We start from the raw sequence: 21,419 nt of genomic DNA, 5'->3' as shown, positions 1-21,419 counted from the left end.
AGCCTTACAAATAGACCTGCGAGAAGACAAAATTTACAAGTCATTAGGCAGAGTGCTAAAGCTGATTGACAGAGTCATCAATCTGAGGTTCTTTCTTAACACTGGCTCTGGTTGAGGTCTCAGCTTGCATACTCTGAGTGATAGATTTGATATGAGCGATTGCTTCCTCCATGTGGTTACATTTTTCCTTTAGGCTTTCTATCTCTGCTTTTTGTTTTTCCAACTTCTTTCTCTTTGTTCTGCTATCTGCTTGAAAGTCCTCTTTGAGCTCATTGAAATGCTTGACGAGCCTTGCTATCATAAAGCAATGGGGTTTACATAACGTGCAGCTGCTGTTTGCAATCACTCTGTCCAGAGGATTCTCGGGTTGCTCTCTGTTTTTCGGATTCTCAGCTTGCTCTCTGTTTTCCGGAATCTCAGCCATATCAGGGGAGCTATTGGGGAAGGGGATGCAATGCAGGGACAGGGATAAGGGACTGGGGTAGTAAATAAGGAGAGGGAGACCGGAAGGAAATGAGGAGAATGCCAAGAGGAGGGAACAGACTAGAGAAGAAACCACACATAAGAAGAAGGACCGAGCTCTGAGATTTACTAAACGATCGTGCATATGAAGAACAACCGAGTAGATGAAGAACGACCAAGCTTGGAGATTGCTGAAGAAACCCCTGGAAGCTTTAGTAGGCGGTCTCACGACTATGTTGGACTGTTGGCGGCCTCGCTTGCTGCAGAACTTCTGGAGCTGATTACCAAATACAAGACCTTTACTCTCCTGTGAGAATAAGAGCAAGTTTCTGATGTGCTTGTAGAGAGAGAGGTTCATGGATATATAAAGCAGAGAGGTAGGTTGAGCTAGTAGAGAGGACGACATAAACTCGATGATCTGGCCGGGCTTGGGATTGGACTTAAAATCTTTGTAGCAGTCTATGGAGATTTTGAAAAGACTCCTACATAAATTCTGCGTGAGAGAGTCATGAGAAGACTGGGAGATCGAGATCCTGTTATCGGTCCAAAATGATTGAGTGGCAAACATGAAGAAGGGAGGATCGGAGTCCGAGACATGACAGACTGCGTGCGACTTGACTGAATTTGGCCAGAGAGCACAAGAGGAAATATAGAGAATGATGAGACATGAGATCGAGAATATACTGATATGACTAGTCAGAGGGTTTGAAAGGCAGCTAAGCCAACTATGGGATTGGTTTTTCATAGATGGAATCATTTTCCCTAACTTGACCGATTTGTCTGTTGGATGCCTTAGTGGCATAGTGATCCGCTTCTGTGTTGTTGTCTCTAAGGACATGTTTGAAGGTCGTGTCCCCCATATCTCTGATGTTGTCCGCAATCCTGAGCTTTACATTATTGAGGGCATCTTTTTTAAATTCTGTCCCCGACACCATAGCTGCAATAACGATGGCCGAGTCTCCCAGTATGATTGGATTCCTAATTCTCAGCCGATTCAGGATGATGGTGCCTAAGTAAAGGCTGTAAGCTTCTGCCATATTATTGGACATTTGGCCCAATCCCCATTCATAGCTTACAAGAATTTTGCCTTGACTGTCCTTTATAATGCCCCCTGCTCCAGCTTCCCCCGGGTTACTTTTAGAGGCACCGTCGAAATGCAGAGCGGGGCGATTCTGGTCTGAAATCCATTGACTTACTTCTTCCTTTGTGCCTCTGAGCTTCCAGTGAATTCTTCTCGTGCATGCTTTGGGGTGAGCTAGATGGTTGTTGCTGTAGTTGATGCAGAATTTGTTGTACCATTCCATCTCTTCTTTATGCCAGCTTGATTGATCTGGGGGAGCGACCAAGTTTGCACTTATTGTTTCAGAGATGAGCGCTGTAGTTTTTGCCAGTATACGGGTAGGGTTGGGCTTCTTGTTATTGAAAATACAGTTATTCCTAGCTAGCCAGATTTGCCAACTAAGAGTAGCTGGGATGCATTTCCACAAACGGATGATGTTGTTTTTACCTTTCTTAGGAAAAGGGTAACATTTTGCCCAGTTTTTTTGGAGAGAGGATAGCTGGTCAAAAGTCTCTTCAATTTCCATTGGTCTGACAATCTGGGTCCAGCAGCTTTGGGCGAGAGGGCATTGGAAGAAAAGATGATGACTACTCTCCTCCTCAGCACGACAGAAGCAACATATTGAGGGCCCCAAGATCCCTCTTTTCCTTAGGTTTTCAGCTGTGAGAACCTTTCCTTTGAGGAGAGTCCAATTGAAATGTTTGACCTTTGGTATGCACTCTGATTTCCAAATAGTTGTGTAGAGGTTCCATTTGGCTGTTGAAGTGGATTCCTGGAGAAATTTATAACCCTCCTTGACAGTGAAGTTTCCTCCGCTTGGCTCCCAAATGTACCTGTCTTCAGCCCCTATGTTGGTGGGAGCGGCGCCTGTGAGAGAGACCTTAAGATTGGGCCATAGATCTCTGAGTTCGTTGGGAATTTGGAGGTCCTTCCAGCCCTGTCAGATGTTTTGGTCCCATATTGAAATATCATACAAGGAGATTAAATTTTTAGCTTCCATCCAAATTTGCAGAGGCCTGAGGTTTTGGAGGAGGTTTCTTGGTTTGGTGCCCATGATTCTATCAGTCCAAATATTGACCTCCTTGCCATTTCCAGGCACTTTGGAAATGTTCTCTCTGAATTGTGGGAGGACTTTTTTAATGAGCTTCCAAACAGGGGTGCAAGATCTTTCAGCTATTGTTTCGGAAAGGAGATTAGAGTTTGGTCCATTAAGATATTTCCTTTTCAAAACCTCCACCCACCAAGAGCCTTTGCCGATGAGGATTCTCCAAATCAGTTTAAAGCCCATAGCACGGTTGGAGAGGCTCGGGATTTTAATGGCTAGTCCACCCTTTTCATAGGGAAGAATAACTTGATCCCATTTGACAAGGCTGAATTTTTTAGACTCTTGCTTTCCCCCCTGCCAGAGGAAGCTTCTCATTAATAGTTCCATGTGCTTATGTATACTGGCGGGAGCCAAGGTGACCGCATACTTGTAGATGGGGAGAGCAGAGAGGATAGCCTTTATAAGGGTCGTTCTTCTAGCCAGATTTAGCCAAGAAACTCCCCAACTTTGAAGGAGACCTCTCATCTTTTCTATATGTTTGGCCCAAATCTTAGCCTTGACTGTTTCTTTGGCTAAAGGCAGACCTAGATAAGAGAAGTAACTCCAATTCCTTTGCATTGGGATGTCCAGTATCAAGGAGCTTCTTTGCCTGATTTGGTCAGAGACATTCCATGTATAAATCTTGCATTTTTTTATTATTCAGCATCCCTCCTGAGGCTGCTAGGAAGGCGTCCAAGACTTTCTTGAATCTTTTTGCCATTAGACTTGAGGCTCCCCCAATGAGAAGGGTATCATCCGCAAAGAGCGAATGGTTAATTTCGTTAGTCCCTCTTTCTATGCCAATTCTAGTGATCTCTTTTTGCTTGCGGAGATTTTCTAAGTGAATGCTCAAAGTTTCTGCCATAATGATGTATAAGAAGGGAGAGAGAGGGCAGCCTTGCCTCAATCCCCTGGTGCTTCTAAAGTACCTGATTGGATGACCATTAATCAGGGGAGCAGTCCAGGGATTGGAGATGCTTCTAGTGATGATGCTTGTAAAATTTTTTGAGATCCCGAATTTTTTGAGGACTGCTGTTAGGAAGTGGTGGTCAACTCTATCAAATGCGTTTGCCATGTCGAGTTTGATTATCATGCCTCTTTCCTTCCTGCTGATGCTGCTGTGGATTGCCTCTTGAATCAATATGACATTATCTGTGATTTGCCTGTGGGGAACAAATCCCCCTTGGTTCTCTGAGATTAAATGAGGAAGGAGCTTTTTGAGCCTATTAGCAATAATTTTGGTGACGATCTTGTAAGAGACGTTACAAAGGGAGATTGGCCGGAAGCGGTCAAAGGAACGAGGGTTAACGTCCTTAGGGATGAGAGCGAGGTGTGAGGATTTGATGTTTTCTCCCATCTTGTGATTTTTAAAGACATTCTTAACCATCCGCACAAAGTCTTTTTTGATTGTATCCCAATGATTTCGGTAAAAGGCCACCGTGAATCCATCAGGGCCCGGGGCCTTATCCTATTGCATACTGAAAGTTGCCGATCTGATTTCCTCTTCTGTGACATCCTGGTCCAGATCTCTATTTTGAGAGTCTAAGATTTTACTCTCAACAGTGCTGAGAAAGTCAGAGCTGTCCGACTGCTGAGGGACTGCTGTAAGAAGAGACTTAAAATGATTGAAAGCTGCCTCTTTAATTTCTTCTTGGTCACTGATCTCTTTCCCTTCTGCCTCTATTTTATCTATCTGATTTCCGGCACGCCTGAGCTTTATGTTGTTATGGAAGAAAGAGGTATTTTTGTCTCCAGCCCTCAACCACATGCACCTCGATTTCTGCCTTTGTTCCTCTTCCTCAGCTCTATTTTGTCTGTATAACTCCCTGTACATTTCATTTTCATGGATTATATCTTCATTTGTGAATTGGCTGTTCTCCTTTTCCTTATTCCACTGCTACATCTGCATATAAAGATCTGTTTTTTTCCTCTTCTCCGTTGCTGCGTTTTCCTTAGCCCACTGTTTGATGACTACTCTTAGAGATTTTAATTTGGTTTCCCAGATGTAATGAGGTGATCCCAATACTTCCTTGGCCCACTGTTTTTGTATGAGGGAACGAAAATCTTCTTTAAAATCCCAGATTTTATTGTATTTGAAGGGGAGAGGCCCCAAGTTTCTCCCTTTTTCCAAATTCATCACCACAGGTTTGTGATCAGAAGCCGAAGCTTGAATAATTTTGCTCTTAATAGATGAGAAGCTTGCTGCGATTCTTTCCTGCACGAGAAATCTATCTAACCTCTCTTTGATATTGTGGCAGCCGGTTCTTTTGTTACTCCATGTATATTTCCCGTTGAAGGGGGGTATGTCAATGAGATTATAGGTATGGATTATGGCCTCCAACGCCTCTCTTGAAGGATCCACATGGAAGTTTCCTCCAAGATTTTCATCCAAATTTCTTATTAGATTCAAGTCTCCTCCCAGAATTATGCTCCTGTCATGAGAGGACTATAAATCTAAGGATAATGAGTCCCAACAGGTTGCTTTATCCCGATAATGGTTTGGAGCGTAGATGTTGTATATGTTGAAGACTTCTTGAGAGACTTTGTTTTTGAGATATGTTCTTATCCACCAATTACAAGATTGGAGGTTGATGTGATCCCATTTATTCTTGTTCCAGAGTGTTCCTATGCCTCCTGAGGCACCTTCTGAACCTATTGAGTAACCTTCAAAATTTTTGAATCTTTTGACTTGTTTTTGAAAATCTTGGTCTGAGATTTTGGTCTCCTAGATAAGGACAAAGTTTGGCTGCTCCTGATTTATTAAGTCACGGATTGCATTTATTTTTGAGGAGGATCCCATCCCCCTACAGTTCCAAGAGACCAGATTCATCATTTACCAGATTTTGGATGAGTCCCGCTCCTCTCCTTTGTTTTTTCCCCGCTTCCTTTTTTCCTGTCTAGATAGGAATCCATTGGTTGTTGTGCTCCAGTAGCCATCTCTTTCACCGCTGCCTCATATATGAGTTCTTTATTTGACTTTCTACCTTCCTTTCTTGGGGTATCTGAGGGAAGGCTGGTTTCTTTCAGTTTATTTCTGGTGAGTATTCTCTCTATTGTTGGTGGAGGAGAGGGCAGAGGAATCGAGGGGGAGGAGATGACAGCTAATGAGTTGTCACGGGGGGAAGGGGAAGGGGAAGAGGGGTCTTCAACTTCCAGAGATTCAAAGGGGTTGGAGGTGGAGGGAAAGGAGGGAGCTGAGCTAGTGGGAGGAGGAGGGGGAGGGGGGAGGGTTTCCGGGGAGGGCTTAGAGCTAGGCCCTTGAGAGGAGGAAGGTTTTTTCTTTTTTACTTGTTCCCAGGGGCCGTCCGGAGATTCTTCATTTTCAACGGGTTCATTTAATTTTGACTTGCTACATCTATTTGCGAAATGTCCATATTTGTGACATACCTTGCATTTGAAGGATCGTTGCTCGTAGTCCAACTGTTGGATGTGCGTCCATTAATCGACCTTGATCTTGATAGCTTCCGGCAGCCCTTTCCCGAGATCTACTTCTACGCAAATCCTGGCGCACGCATGCATGTTCTCCCTTGGCTCAGATCTGTCGCTGTATTTGCCGACTGCGTTCCCTATTGCCTTTACTGATTCATCCCCCTAGCAATGGAGCGACTATTGTGAGTGGCGGACCCAGACCGGAACTGCATTTGGGATGTCCATTTCCGGGTCGAAGTCTGGTGTGCATCTGTTCAGATAGAGACCTCTTGAATCCATAAAATAAGGGCCATTTCTGAATATGAGATTCCTGTCCTCTTTTGTTTCAAAAAGAAATGTGTAATAGCCCCTTCCACAAAATCTGATGGCTATTTTCCCTTGAGTCATTGCGTTCCAGTTGTGTTCCACCCATTTTTGAACTGATCTTGGAGAAGGCCAAAGACCAGTGAACTGTCCTACGAGACCTCTTTCAGCGAGGGTGATTGCTGATTTCCTTGGCAGGGATGGAGGGAGAGAAACCTCGGGGATTTCATCCAGTTTCTTGACAAACTTAGAGACTGAGGGGCGAGTTCTTGAAGAAGCATTGTCAGGGATCAACGAAGCGAACAGTTCTTTGTGGTTCTCTGGATCTAGAGGGGGGGGGTTCCCAACCATTCAAGACTGAGAAGCCAGCGCAAAAGGGATGAGAGCAAAGGTATGGGCCCCAGCGTGGGACCAGGCAGGAGGCCCGAGGGTGAAAGCAGAGCGCGCGGGAGAGAGAGTGGCAACGGGCTGGTGGCAGCCCTGCTAGGCAGGGCTTGGAGAGCAGAACCAGGCAAGCGCGGGAGGAGTTTTTTGAAAATCGCCTCCAGAGCTCGATCAGGGTTGGTCCAACATCTTTGAAAATAGTTCGTGTCTACCTCCTCTATTACCATTAAGAAATCTCTACGAAATCTCCAAGAAATAGTGCCTCTAATATGGGATGGAATATAAGTATTGAATAGGAGATGTCTTTGACATAAGCCTGCTATCTATCTCATGGTTAGATATGACATTATCTATTGCAATAGGTCATTGGACAACTACTACTCTATGGACTATAAATGCAAGCAACTCGTATTTCCCCTTGATCGTGACTTTCCAAGCTATCTTCTTGGTTGTTTTATTCTTAGGATGGAGTTCCACATGGAGTCTCTATAATTTGGAATCCTAATGTCCAATCAATCAATAATATTGACAATAGTTCTTGCATGCCAAGTTTCTTGGCCTTCTAGAGTGCCAATAATTCCTAGCCTTATGATCCCTTTTCTTGCAATGAAAAGAAACAAAAACTATTATTCCATACCTTTTTGGTTTATGATGATGCTTGCTATCTTGGTTACTTGGTCCCCCAAAGGTTGGAGTAGATATAGTTGGAGAAATCAGCTCTTTTATACCCTCTTCTAGACCTCTACAAGAAAATTTGAGTAGCTCATTGTACACTCCTTTTCTGCTTGCCTTTCCCTCCATGGGAATGGATTATTTTTCGTTCCTCATGCATTGATGTAGGTGGCTGAGATGAAATCATGTTGGATTCTTTTCCATTGAATCCTAGGCCTTCATTCTTGGGCCTTTGTTGAGATACAATGGGGATCATAATCACGTTGCCCTCCTTGCTTATCCCTTGGTCATCATATCCCATTTGGTTTATGAGCTTGAAACTTATTCCTTTAGTGCAATTTCCAAAGTTAGTGAAGGTCTTTTGAGGAAGAGCCTTGGAAAATGAGTTTACCATGTTTGACTCCAACGTGGTGATAACTCCCATAGTGGCAATGGGATGGGCTTTATTGGTCTATTGGAAAACTACTTGTAGCTTCTTCAAGGCCTCTTCCTTCATTTCCAAATCATGGTATAATTGAATAGTCACTTCGTTGAACCTCTCCTCTTATTAATTATCTAATCGAGTGAATTTCTCCTCTAATTGCAAGAGTTGCAATATATATTTGGCAAACTCTTTTTTTTTAGCTAATCCACTTTCTACCTCCAATAATGACTTTTCTCTTGGATATTTTTGTTGAAGTCACTCGACTCTTCTACCATGTTCCTCTTTAAGGCCTTTGATGAACCTACTATAATTCCATATGATTTGTAAATAGTACGCCTATTGCTTGTCCATTTTACCAACACATGTACTATGTAGACTAAAATTAATGATGTATCCATGAATATAAATGGGTTGATACAATGCCTCTTCACATGTCATTTGTTAACTGGCTACAATGCTCAATGAAAAAATCTAGTAAACAAAAAATGGGCTAGTTGAATGCCAACTAATGGGAAGCAAGTGTACTTTGTTTTAGATTTGGTTCACTACTCAGTTGCTCGCAATCTTGATTTCCCATAGCATATATAGATATATAAACGATGAAATGGAGAAGGACTCTATTGTGTTCTTTTAATATGCAAACAAAACACTTGATTAGCCATGAATTTGTCAAACAATAATTAAAAAAGAAAACAAGAAGAGAAAAATTGGTCAAAGGAGAGGGGAATGACCTAAGAAAAAATAAAAATTCCTAGCAATGCTAAAAATGTCCAACAAACCACCATACTCAATTAAACCAATTTGGAAACCTCATATAGAAATGCAACAACTTTGAGATGACAACATTTGATTTCCAATCTCTAAATATAATGGAAAGATGAGAATAGAGCACTATTGACATTTATTAAATACTAATGGAAATTGGTTTCTAATTGAATTAAGAGAATTACAAGATGGAAATTTTTATTGTAACCATATGTGCAACCAACACTAAAAATACAATAGAGATAAAAGAAATAATCACACCTAAATCACTCTATATAACATTAAAACACACACAAAAATATCAAGATGTTCCTAGAAACACAACTAGGAAGAAAAATAGGTTGATTGGGGATTTAATTAAGCAAGAAATTGATTAAAGAGGGTGAGCCATCCATATATTTAGTGTATTGTTACTAATTTATATGAATTTTACAGGCCATGGCTCAAAAATAATTTTCACTCATCATGAGACATGCTAAATGTCTTCTTCTCCTTCGATAACCAACTAACTTGATCCAAGTGGATATTGGTGGCCACCTGCCAAGTCCACCTGGACCCCCACCATTGTCTTTCTCAGCAGTTTCAGTTTCCTTAATTGTAGCACAGTTTACTATTTTTAGCAGTTTTTCGGGTCCTGAACTTCCAGAGCCGTTTTGAGGCCCTAAACGACGTTTTTTTGGGAATCTGGGGAAACATGGGTCCATGGACCGATGTTGCCTCCCAAAGTGGTAGTACTCAGATAGATCTTTCTAACGAGCTATCGTACGCGTCAAACGGAGATCGTATGCCAAAGTTACGACCCCGGGAAATTGATGTACCAATTTACCCAAACGGGGCCCACAATTTGGCGTTTCATCTTCTAGGGTTAGGTTTGGGGATGTGAAGGGTTTTCCATTGTCTCTCAACAATAAATAGGCCTTCGAGCCTCATTGTAACACAGTTGAGAACAGTTCAGAGGCATGTAGCCATCACATCTCTTCTCAGAGATAAGCTACCATCGCCCTAGCTGGTTTATTTCCATTTCTGGTTGTAAGCATATTTTAGTATTTTCCATTAATGAAATGAAGTATTATTTCTGCTACATCTCTGTGTATATGGTTATCTCTGTAATTTGTTGCGTTCCTGTTTAAATCCGGATCAGTGGTATCAGAGCGGTCTGCTTTTTCTCTGTTTTTCTTTGCATGTCCCCAACAAGGTCGGGATATAAGGAGTTAGGGCTTGAACTGGTTGAACCTTTGCAAGACCAGCCTCGCAAATCCCGACGGCCTCCCATGGCGGACGAGAAGAAAGACGAGGGGGCAGGAGATCCCATCAAAATCTTGCTCGAAGAAGCCCTCGAGCGACAACGGAACGCGATGATGGACAGCTTTGCCCAGATCCTTCAGCGGCTACCCAGAAGCAACGCATCGGCTTCCAGCAGCTACTCTGGAAACGCCACACCCTTTAAGGTACAAGTTAATTTTGAAATCCCCATATTCGAGGGTCAGATAGATGCAGATGCCGTAGATAAATGGTTAAATCTACTAGAAGGTTATTTTTCTGTTCATGAATTTTCGAGTCGGGAAAAGATTGTTTTTGCTCTTCTCAAAGCAGCCCCCCACGTCAAGGATTGGTGGGAAACCTACTGCGAGCAGAAGGATGAAAGTACTGGCTCACTATTTTCAGCCGCACCCACCTGGGATTCGTTCCGGGATGCCATCAAGGAGCAGTACTACCCTGTCGGAAGCTATGAGGATGAATACATAAAGTGGACCACGCTGCGGCAGGGAAGGGACCAAGACGTGCCAGAGTTCACTAATCTTTTCCATACCCTTCGCACAAAGTTGGGTATCAAGGATTCAGAGCAACATTTGATACTCAAATACCGTGGCTGCCTGCACAAGTACATCCAGGAAGAAATACAGTTCCTAAACATCCCCTCGCTCGGCGCAACATACCGATATGTCGTCAAGGTCGAGCAGAAGTTTAAACAAAAGAAGCGAGACTTTGGATCTACGAATCCAAAGCAGGGGAAAGGTGCCCCTAAACCACAAAACAAAGGACAAAGCCAAGGCGGGACAACCCAAGACAACCAGCTGAAGCTGCAAGCAAAGAACAACGCCGCGAAGCCGAGAAAGGAAACTGGAAAATGGTGCGAGTTCCATAAGAGCTCCACTCACAACACAAGTGAGTGTCGGGCCAAACAATCACTGGTGGCTGAGCTAAAGGTTTCAGAATTAGATGCATGTTCCGACTCTGAGTCAGAACCCGATAAGGGGTATGAAAAAGGGAAGCAGATCATTGATGTGGATCCCAGCGCCACTATTGCTACCGCAAAGATCCAGAAAAATGATCCCGAAGATCCAGAGGAGGAGGAGCGTCTCTTCCACTTCCAGATGTGGGTAAAGGGCTCCCCGATACAGTTCATTGTTGATAGCGGGAGTCAAAAGAACCTCATTTCGGCAGAGGTCGTAAAGCGGTTGGGCTTACCGACCACAGCACATCCACAACCATACACCATCGGGTGGCTTCACCAAGGACGAGATCTTCGCGTGAGCCAGCAGTGTCGCCTTCCATACAACATCAAGCCCTTCACGGATGAGGTATTGTGTGACATTGCTCCCCTTGAAGTTTGTGATGTATTACTAGGACAACCATACTTGTGGAAGCGACATGCTATGTATGAATCAAGGCCCCGTGCTGTTATTATTACATTGGGAAATAAGTTGTTCAGGATACCAGAGGTAGCACCACCTGCCGCCATCTCTTTGATTACTGCAAAACAATGCAGTAAGATCATTTCCAAAACCAGGAAATTTGTTTTCCTGATGATACGCCCTCAAGGAAAGAAGAAGACAGTGGCCGCGGCCTCCAAACGGGGTCCCTCTGCACGACAACTACAGATGGACAAGGTTGTGGAGGAGTACGAGGACATCTTCACCTCCCCGGCAGGGGTTCCTCTGCACTGTCAAGTCAAGCACTCCATCGATCTGACCCCAGGTGCGCCGCTACCCAATGGAACAATTTATCGGCGCTCCGTTCTAGAAAACGATGAAATCAAGAGGCATATTCAGGAGCTCCTGCAGAAAGGTCACATCCGTCCGAGTTCATCGCCCTGTGGGAGCCCGATCGTGTTGGTACAGAAGAAGGATGGGACGTGGAGACTCTGTATTGACTATCGGGCGCTGAACAAGATCACTGTCCGTAATAGGTACCCGATCCCGGGGATTGATGACCCCCTAGACCAACTAAAGGGGGCGAAATATTTCAGCAAGATCGATCTGAAGTCAGGATATCACCAGGTACCAATCGAACCCTCCGATGTGTGGAAGACTGCCTTCAAATCCAAGGAGGGCCTCTTCAAATAGTTGGTCATGCCTTTCGGATTGACGAATGCTCCTGCAACCTTTATGAGGTTAATGGATGACATCTTGCGGCCATTCACCAACTCCTTTGTAGTAGTATACTTGGATGACATTCTGATCTTCAGCCAGAGTTGGGAAGAGCACCTCCACCACATCCGACAGGTTCTCCAAACACTGCGGCAACACAAGCTATGTGCCAATTTGGAGAAATGCACTTTTGGCATGACCCAGGTTCAGTATCTAGGATACATCATTGATGAACAGGGGGTGCATGTCGATCCAGCCAAGATCCAAGTCATTCGGGATTGGCCCTCTCCAACCACTCTAACAGAGCTCCGCAGCTTTCTAGGTCTTGCCAACTTCTACCGCAGGTTTGTGTTGGGGTTTTCTCATATTTCTTGGCCCTTGAGTCAAGTCACCAAGGGCGGGGTGAAAGCAAAATTCTTTTGGTCTGAATCTCAACAGAAGGCATTCAGGGAGTTGAAAGATCGCCTCTGCACGGCACCAGTGCTCGCGTTACCAGATTTACAACAACCATTTGAGGTCGAGACAGATGCCTCTGACTATGCTATTGGGGCAGTCCTTACTCAACATGGACATCCAGTGGCATATCACAGTGAAACACTTTCAGACACAGTCCGGAAGTACCCCACTTATGATAAAGAGATGTATTCCATTGTACAGGCCTGCCGACAATGGAAGCATTACATTTTGGGGAAGGAAACGGTCATCCACACAGACCACCGACCTCTGCAGTTCATACAGACCCAAGGGAAATTGCAGAATGATCGCCATCAGAAGTGGTCTACATACCTGCAACAGTTTCACTTGAACATCAAGTATAAAAAGGGCAGCACCAATAATGTTGCAGATTGCCTCAGTCGGCCACCGATCATGGCGCTAACCACCGTGCTCAACTCTTGTGGGCACGAGACTTCTGATTGACCACGTCTCTACAAAAGTGACCCAGAATTCGGCCACACATACCAGACACTCTTGGGGGGTCGGCATGTTGCAGATTTTCACCTCCAGGATGCCCTATTATGCCACCTGGGTCACCTTTGTGTTCCTTCAAGCGAGCGTGCCAAGATGATTTGGGAAGCACACTACAGTCGGGCTGCTGGGCATTTCGGGGTCGAGAAAACAGTGGCAGTACTGCAAAATTATTTCTATTGGCCGAATCTTCGACAGGATGTTGGGAAGTACATCCGATCATGTACTGCCTGTGCCATTGCCAAACCGACCATTAAGAAGAACGACCTCTATACCCCGTTGCCTACCCCTATTCGACCTTGGGAATCCATCTCCATGGATTACATGTCAGGCCTTCCTTCCACTAAGCATGGAAATGACTGTGTTTTTGTGGTCGTCGACAGGTTCTCGAAGATGGCCATTATGATGGCCTGCAAGAAGAATATCACAGCAGAAGCCACTGCTAAACTCTTCTTTGAACGAGTGTGGGTGCACTTTGGGATCCCACAGTCTATCATCTCAGATCGGGACAGTCGGTTTCTCAGTACATTTTGGTCCAGTCTCTGGTCAATGCTGGACACCAAACTCACGAAGTCCACAACCTTCCATCCTCAAACTGATGGCCAGACAGAGGTTGTCAACATGATGATTGTGCACATTCTGCGCATGTATAACTCAAAGCATCCACGCACATGGGACGAGAGCCTCCCCTATGTTCAGCACAGCTACAACCGAGCTCTTCACAGCTCCACTGGCCATAACCCTTTTCAGGTGGGTTTGGGATTCCAGCCACTATGCCCCATTGATGTGGCCATGCCACTTGCAGCTACTCACATGAATTCAGCTCATGTCCAGTCCGAAACAGATAAGGCCACCAGCTTCATTGAGCGCATCCAACATATTCGCCAACAGGTCCATGACATTCTTGAGAAATCAAATGCCAAGTACAAGCAGCGACATGATCAACACCGGGTGCCACACAAGTTTCAGGTGGGCGACAAAGTCTGGTTGCATTTGTAAAAGGAACGCCTTACTGGAGCCTATCGGAAATTGAGACCACTCCGATATGGTCCTTACACCATTACTAAGGTGATGGGAGACAATGCATTTGAGCTGAGCATTCCCCCATTCCTTGGCCTGCACCCAGTGTTCAATGTGGACCGCCTTCGGCCATACTTTCCACCATTGCTAGACACATCCGACATTGCAGAACAACTCAAACCCACAGAATTAAATCCAGATTGCATGGAACAAGCTGCAACTGATCGGATCATGGACACACAGATCAAGAAAACTCGCCAACAGAATATCCAACTGTATCGAGTTGTCAAAGCAGGCCAACTCCTTCAGCAGGGCAAGTGGCTCACCAGGGAACAAGTTCAGCAGAAGTTTCCTCATCTCATGGAGGAGCTCAACGCAATGGGGACCATTGCTTCCTAAGGGGGGAGGAATGATCCAGGTGGATATTGGTGGCCACCTGCCAAGTCCACCTGGACCCCCACCATTGTCTTTCTTAGCAGTTTCAGTTTCCTTAATTGTAGCACAGTTTACTAATTTTAGCAGTTTTTCGGGTCCTGAACTTCCAGAGCCGTTTTGAGGCCCTAAACGACGTTTTTTTGGGAATCTGGGTCAACATGGGTCCATGGACCGATGTTGCCTCCCAAAGTGGTAGTACTCAGATAGATATTTCTAATGAGCTATCGTACGTGTCAAACGGAGATCGTATGCCAAAGTTACGACCCCGGGAAATTGATGTACCAATTTACCCAAACGGGGCCCACAATTTGGCGTTTCATCTTCTAGGGTTAGGTTTCGGGATGTGAAGGGTTTTCCATTGTTTCTCAACAATAAATAGGCCTTCGAGCCTCATTGTAACACAGTTGAGAACAGTTCAGAGGCATGTAGCCATCACATCTCTTCTCAGAGATAAGCTACCATCGCCCTAGCTGGTTTATTTCCATTTCTGGTTGTAAGCATATTTCAGTATTTTCCATTAACGAAATGAAGTATTATTTCTGCTGCATCTCTGTGTATATGGTTATCTCTGTAATTTGTTGCGTTCCTGTTTAAATCCGGATCATAACTACATTTTTGAGCTCTCATCTTTCTTTGTTGAATTTCATGTCCTTTTACATCACAACCTTCATTTTTAATGGATTGCCTTTGAAGGTCAACCATCAAAATAGTTCATTCAACTTTGAAGAGAAATTTGGACATTTTCTCAACTTTAGAAAAAATAATTCAATGTTTATTACAAAGTTTACAAAGAGTTTTTGTTTTGTTTTGTTTTTGTTTTTAGTTTGATTTTGTTTTTGTTTTTATTTATTTTTTATTTAATTTATCTTATGGTGATGATACAAATCAAACCAAATGGGGACATATTCGACGATTAGATGGGTTAACATTTTCTATTGTCCTTATGTCTTATGATGTGGATGTGGTAGTGTTTCTTTCCTTGATGAGATTTCCCTAAGTGATATGACTGAACATTGTAACATTTACTAGGTATCACCAAAGTGGAAATGCATTTGATGATGTTAGTACCCTTGTGAATATATTTTTTTCCTAAGTTTGAGTTAGAGTAGTTTCCACTACTATGTACATCTTTGGTGATCAAACCTTTTCCTAAGGTTTGATGAAGTATAATCATGTTGTAGTTCCTTTGTTGGAGGGCCCTAGGTTCAAATGTAGGTTGAGATTCTATTTTATCATTGCACTATTATCATGGTGGGTTTATTGCTAGGAAGAATAACTTATTTACATGCTACAACACTTGTTGGAGTATAAGCCCCTTTACCAACACATAAGTTCATGTTGATCTAATTAGTTGGTGACTATTGAGAGGTTGGACTATGGTGTTATTAGAGCATTAGCCTTTATGCAGACATGTTGAGGTTGGATTAATTGCTTGAGCACCTCACTTCACTTGGTAGCTATTCGAACATGGAGGGGAATATTTGGAGGAGACATAGGGTTTTGGATGTATCACTCATCTCTTAGGCATTGTTGTTATGGATTGTATGCACTATTTTATCATTAATGGAGAGGTTGACACACACTTTCTTTGGTTGATCGGACATCTTTATGAGTATATGCAGTATTTAAGAATTTTATTAATGAGGCTGAAACACTTCTCAAGGTCACCTTCCTCTTTTGCACATGGTTTTGGGAAATTAGTTAATGGTATTGGAAAACAACACATGGTTTTGGATATTTGTTATTGTGTTTTTTGAAATATATATATAAAACTATTTTTAAGGGTTAAATTGTGCTTTATATATAATTTTTTGGTTTTTTGGGTTTATATATAATTTTGTGGGTTAAATGTTATTTTAATTTTAATATTTTTCATTTATTTCTACTTTTTAAATTGTTTTTTTGTTAATATACATACATACATACATACATACATACATACATACATACATACATACATACATACATACATACATACATACATACATACATACATACATACATACATACATACATACATATATATATATATATATATATATATATATATATATAGATATACACACGTGTCTTTCATTTCATTTTTATTTATTTCTTATTTTTTGTAATAGTATTGTGCTTTTGGGCCATGGTGTCTCATACATTGTAATTTTGAATCCCCAAAAAGAGAGTGCTACTGATAGCACTCCATTTTGATTCAGGGTTTGGCCTTACGATTTTGGTTCACATAGTATTAGTTGTCAAGGCCATAATTTCAAAAAACTTGTCATTTTATTCTTAAAAAGGGTGAGGGTAGTAGGCAATATGACTATACTAAGGGGGGAGGGGGTGAATAGCTATAATTATTGATTTTAATTGGAATAAAAACAATTCAATGTACAATGTCAATTGTCTAAGTAACATAAGAATACACTAGATATGTTTGAAACTTCTTTTATTATAAATGATATTTTATAAGCACCAACCAGAAGGAGGTGCCAATCCCCTGAAATTATTCATTGGCATGAAATAGAAGGAGACGCCAATCTCTTGAAATGTTTTACTGGCACCAACCAAAAGGAGACACCAATCCTTTGAAATGATTTACTAGCACCAACTACAAGGAGACACCAATCCCCTGATATGTTTTTATTGGTACCAACAATAAGGAGACACCAATACCCTAAATGTTTTACTGGGACCAACCAAATGGAGACACTATTCCCATGATAATCGTAAGAACCAACTTGAGTTTCCTATCAAGCCTCTTTTTCATACATTTTCAAAATCAGATCCATAAGTTTTTCCAATCATACAGATTAATTGATTTTAATTTCAATTTTCCTTAAAGACTATTATGCTTCTACATATCACTCCTTGCTCTACATCTTCAATTATATTTCATCCAAAGTCCTTATATGATTGTCCTCTATTCTGCATATCACTCCCTACTCTGTACCTCCATATATTAATGGCTTGTCTATTCAGACCTCATTCTCATTTTCTTCCTTGATCACACATATTTCATTGATTTCATTCTCAAACTTCTTCTCTCATTCGGTGACACAAATTTCATTCAGAATTTTTTTCTTTCTCACTCTTCACACACTAGATCCATAATTGTATCCATGTGACACACTTATAAAATCACTTATTCATACTTTAAAACTTCTCTGGCATATTTATATAACATTGGTTCAACAGAATCATGGCAGGCTAACAAACCATCAAACAAATTTCAAAAATATTGGATAATTATTTTAATTTCATGGCTATAAATTTGATTCATATGACCTAGATAAAACTAATTTTAATGGTTCCTTGGCTCCTTAGGGACTTAAATTTAGTTCCATGAAACCACACAATATGACTGGTTCAAACAAGAATTTCAATAAATCTAGATCTAGATCCACTTAGAGCTTTAACATGTTAGTTCGCTCCACACTTGGAGGCTAGAATAGCCATATGAGCTTTTTAAGTTCAAGGTTCCTTGGTTCTCTTTTCCAAATTCCAATTTTTCCATAGAACTAGGAGTTATGACCCAACACAAATTGTATGAGACTTTATTTCATATAGCTCCTAGGGTTGGGCCTTTTCTCTCTTTGATGACCAACTGTTGCGTCCATAGCCTTAAATATTTGATCCCGATATTCGGGAGCCCAGGCATTTCTTAAGTCACATACTTGTTTGAGGCTTGGATGAGAGAGAGGCCAGCCATAATTCAATTTCTTCTACATGGACCCATTACCACATAACACTAATTAAACTTATTTTTCATTGTATCTAGATATGCGTAAGGTCTTTCCACTTCGCCCATTAATCTTTGAACTAGACCCGACTATGGCCTTTACCATCAGATGCCAAAATATTTTAAGATTGTGAAGCCTTACAAAACTACCCCCTAGCATGAATCCCAAGGCCTCTTGTTTTCCATGTCAATCCATGTTAGACCAACAATGAGAACCATGTGTTCCTTTTTCCACCTCACCACTTCCACATGTACACTACCATGTCATACCAAATCTGACCTGGAATTTTTGAACCAAACTACACTCCATTGCTCGAGGGCCTGATACTTGGGTGTGGGACCCATCAACATTACATCACTTTCCATGTCATTTGACAAGTTAGCACACTGCCACATGTCATTCCTTGATACTGCCATGTGTCTAGGTACGTGCAATGTGTCACTTTCCACATGTACAATTGGCCACAACAAAATGTTAAAAATGAGAGCCACGTGTCATCACCTTCGGTTGCCAAGTCATTGACCTCTGTCACCTAGCACAACCTGTCATGCCACATAGTCTTGCCATATCATAGCAATACAATGTCATGCCACCTAGTCTCGCCACGTCATAGTGGTACCATGTTATGCCAACCCAATCTTAGCTTTTAGAAAAAAACTACACTCCAGTTCCCTAGGGCCTAGTATAATTAATCCATGCTTAATCCTGCATTAAAAGTGGATTAAGGACAATTGTTAAGGCCATATGAGTTCACAGTAAAACATGAATTTCACATTATATAAAAATTAGGCCTTATTTTATTTTCATACCAGACCACTCTATGAGGGCTTATACCAATTCTCGGCCTAACAGAGGCCCTTCTACTGGGCCATGCCTATGGGTTCTTTTACTAGGTCAGGCTCATACAAGTCCCCATTTCCTAGGAAAGTCCCCCCCCGCCACCCCCTCCCGACCTCATACTAGTCCCCACTTCCCAGGGATGTCTATACTAGCTCAGGCTCCAAACTACGATAGGAAACTTTAACTAGGAAAGAACCTTACTTGATCTGCCTCACTTTAAATTCATTTTTCTCCTAGTTCCTTTAGAGTTAGAAGAAGTGCATATACCGTTGGAAAGGTATTTGAGAAAGCTAGGAAATTTTACACTTTACATTCTTATTTTCCCCAAGGAATTGAAGAATAAATTCCATTAAATATAGGATACCTAAACTGCAACCTTCATTTGATCCCTCATGTTGCTTTTGCTACTTGATCTTTCTTTGGCTCCCCTTGAGCTTCCTTGTGCATCAGTGACATTGCAGACCTGCATAACAATTCCTTTGACATTTTACTTGACATTACTGACAATGAAAACATAATTCTAACAATACCCCCCTTTGGCATTGATGGAAACATCACCAAACATCTTCTAGTCATTGATGGTCTTGGGATAAACTTCCCCTATCTACTTGCTGACTATTCTTCTCCCGATGTATGCTTATTTCTGCCCTTTTAGTTCAAAGGAAAAGGGCATATACTCCCAATGTGTTGATGAAAATTATTTTCTTGGATTGCCCCTATGTTAAAGCATACTCTTTCCTTGAGCTCCCCCTATCACCAATATGATTCTTCGCTTAAATAAATGGACTATTTATCCTTGTAAAGAAGAAATTAAACCCATATTTTTTCTAATATATTCAAAACTATCTCTAGGAAGGGGTTTGATAAATAAGTTTGCAATATTTCCTTGGGTTTTCATAATCTCCCCCTTTTATGAATGAGAAAATGTTTGTTTTTACTTATAGTTGCAATCCCCCCCCCCCAAAAAAAAACCTTTACCTGCTCTAATTTCTCATTTGTCCTATTTGTAGATAGAGAGTTCAGATTTTCTAGAGTAGTATTCAAAATTTTTCGACGTTTCGAATCCCAGAGAGGATCCATCATCAAGACAATGCTTGACAATCCTTAAGAAATTGAAGGTCCGATGTTCTTTTTTTAATGTTTATCCTTGATTTCTTGAGTGAACAGATCCCATTCCATGTATCCCCTCCATACAGGGAAACAATCTTAGATTTTAGACTTCTGTGGTTTTCTTTTGTAGTTAGAGAGTTCAAAATTTCCACAGTAGTATTCGAAACTAGTTGACGTTTTGAATCCCAAAAAGGATCCATCATTAGGATCCAACATTATCATGAGATGGATCCAATTTTGGATTCAAAATGTTGATGAATTTCAAACACTATTGTGGAAAATCCAAATTCTCTATCTACAAAAGAAAACCACAAAATCTGAAATCTAACATTATTCCGTTGTACGGAAGAGATACATGGAATGAGATTTGTTCACTCAAGAAATCAGGATAAAGATCAAAAGAAGAACAACATACCTTCAAGCATCATCACGACGATGGATCCTCTTTGGGATTCAATGTTGAAAATGGCAACAAGAAATGCTAAAAATAGCAATGCTATAAATAGATTTTTGGGTACAAGTGTTGGACATAACAACAAGGAATGAAAAGTGGAAGTGCTAAAAATAGCATTGCTATAAATAGTATTTCAGGATACCTTCCTATTTTAGTTAGTTCCTAAACTAAAATAGAGAAGTAAAATTCAAATTTTTTCTTAGTAGCTATTTGATTAATAATTAATTAATTCATCTTGAGTTAATTAGTTGTAGAAAATCAAACATGAAGTCTATGTGGGGACATGCAACAGTTTCTCCATTGATTGAGGAATTTATCCATCAGTTAAAGAGATAAGGATGAGTTGTAATATTGAGTTGTAATTAGTTGGCTCAGTTAACTGAGTCAAGTCCAGTTAGAATAGTTCAAATAGTTTGTTGAACTAATTGTGAGTTCAGTTAGTTAATGTTTGCATGCATGTAACCATTTCTCTTTAGATAACTGAATATTCTCTCATAAATAGCTCATGCATGTTAGTTCAGTTAGAGACCCAGTTGAGATTAGAGGAAGGGACAATGTACTATCAGTTGGAGGATTTTTCCTATATAGGAAACTCATCCATGCGGAAGGAATTATCTCCTTCAGTATTGCATAGTTACTACTGAGCCAAGTGAGTAGTGTGAGGTGGGATTTCACATAAGTGGAAGCACTGGACCCCAGGAAAAAATGCGCAAGGAAATAGGAGGCTTGGAGGGTAGAGGAGAAGGTTTGTGAGAAGCCTTTGACTGTTTTCGAGCGGCAGAGGGATTGTACTGAGAGTTGGATAGCTTATGAGCTAAAGATCTGTGTAATCCGAACATATTTCCACTTGTACGATAATACAGAAATCAGGGTTTTTAGTTGAGGTTTTCCCCAGAGTATTCTTCTGTGTTT

The sequence above is a fragment of the Pinus tabuliformis genome, chromosome 7 (genome assembly GCF_031772625.1).
Source record: "Pinus tabuliformis cultivar Carrire ecotype Pingquan chromosome 7, CPIR1, whole genome shotgun sequence".
NCBI classification, from domain to species: domain Eukaryota; kingdom Viridiplantae; phylum Streptophyta; class Pinopsida; order Pinales; family Pinaceae; genus Pinus; species Pinus tabuliformis.
Note: the sequence above shows the minus strand (reverse complement) of the source record.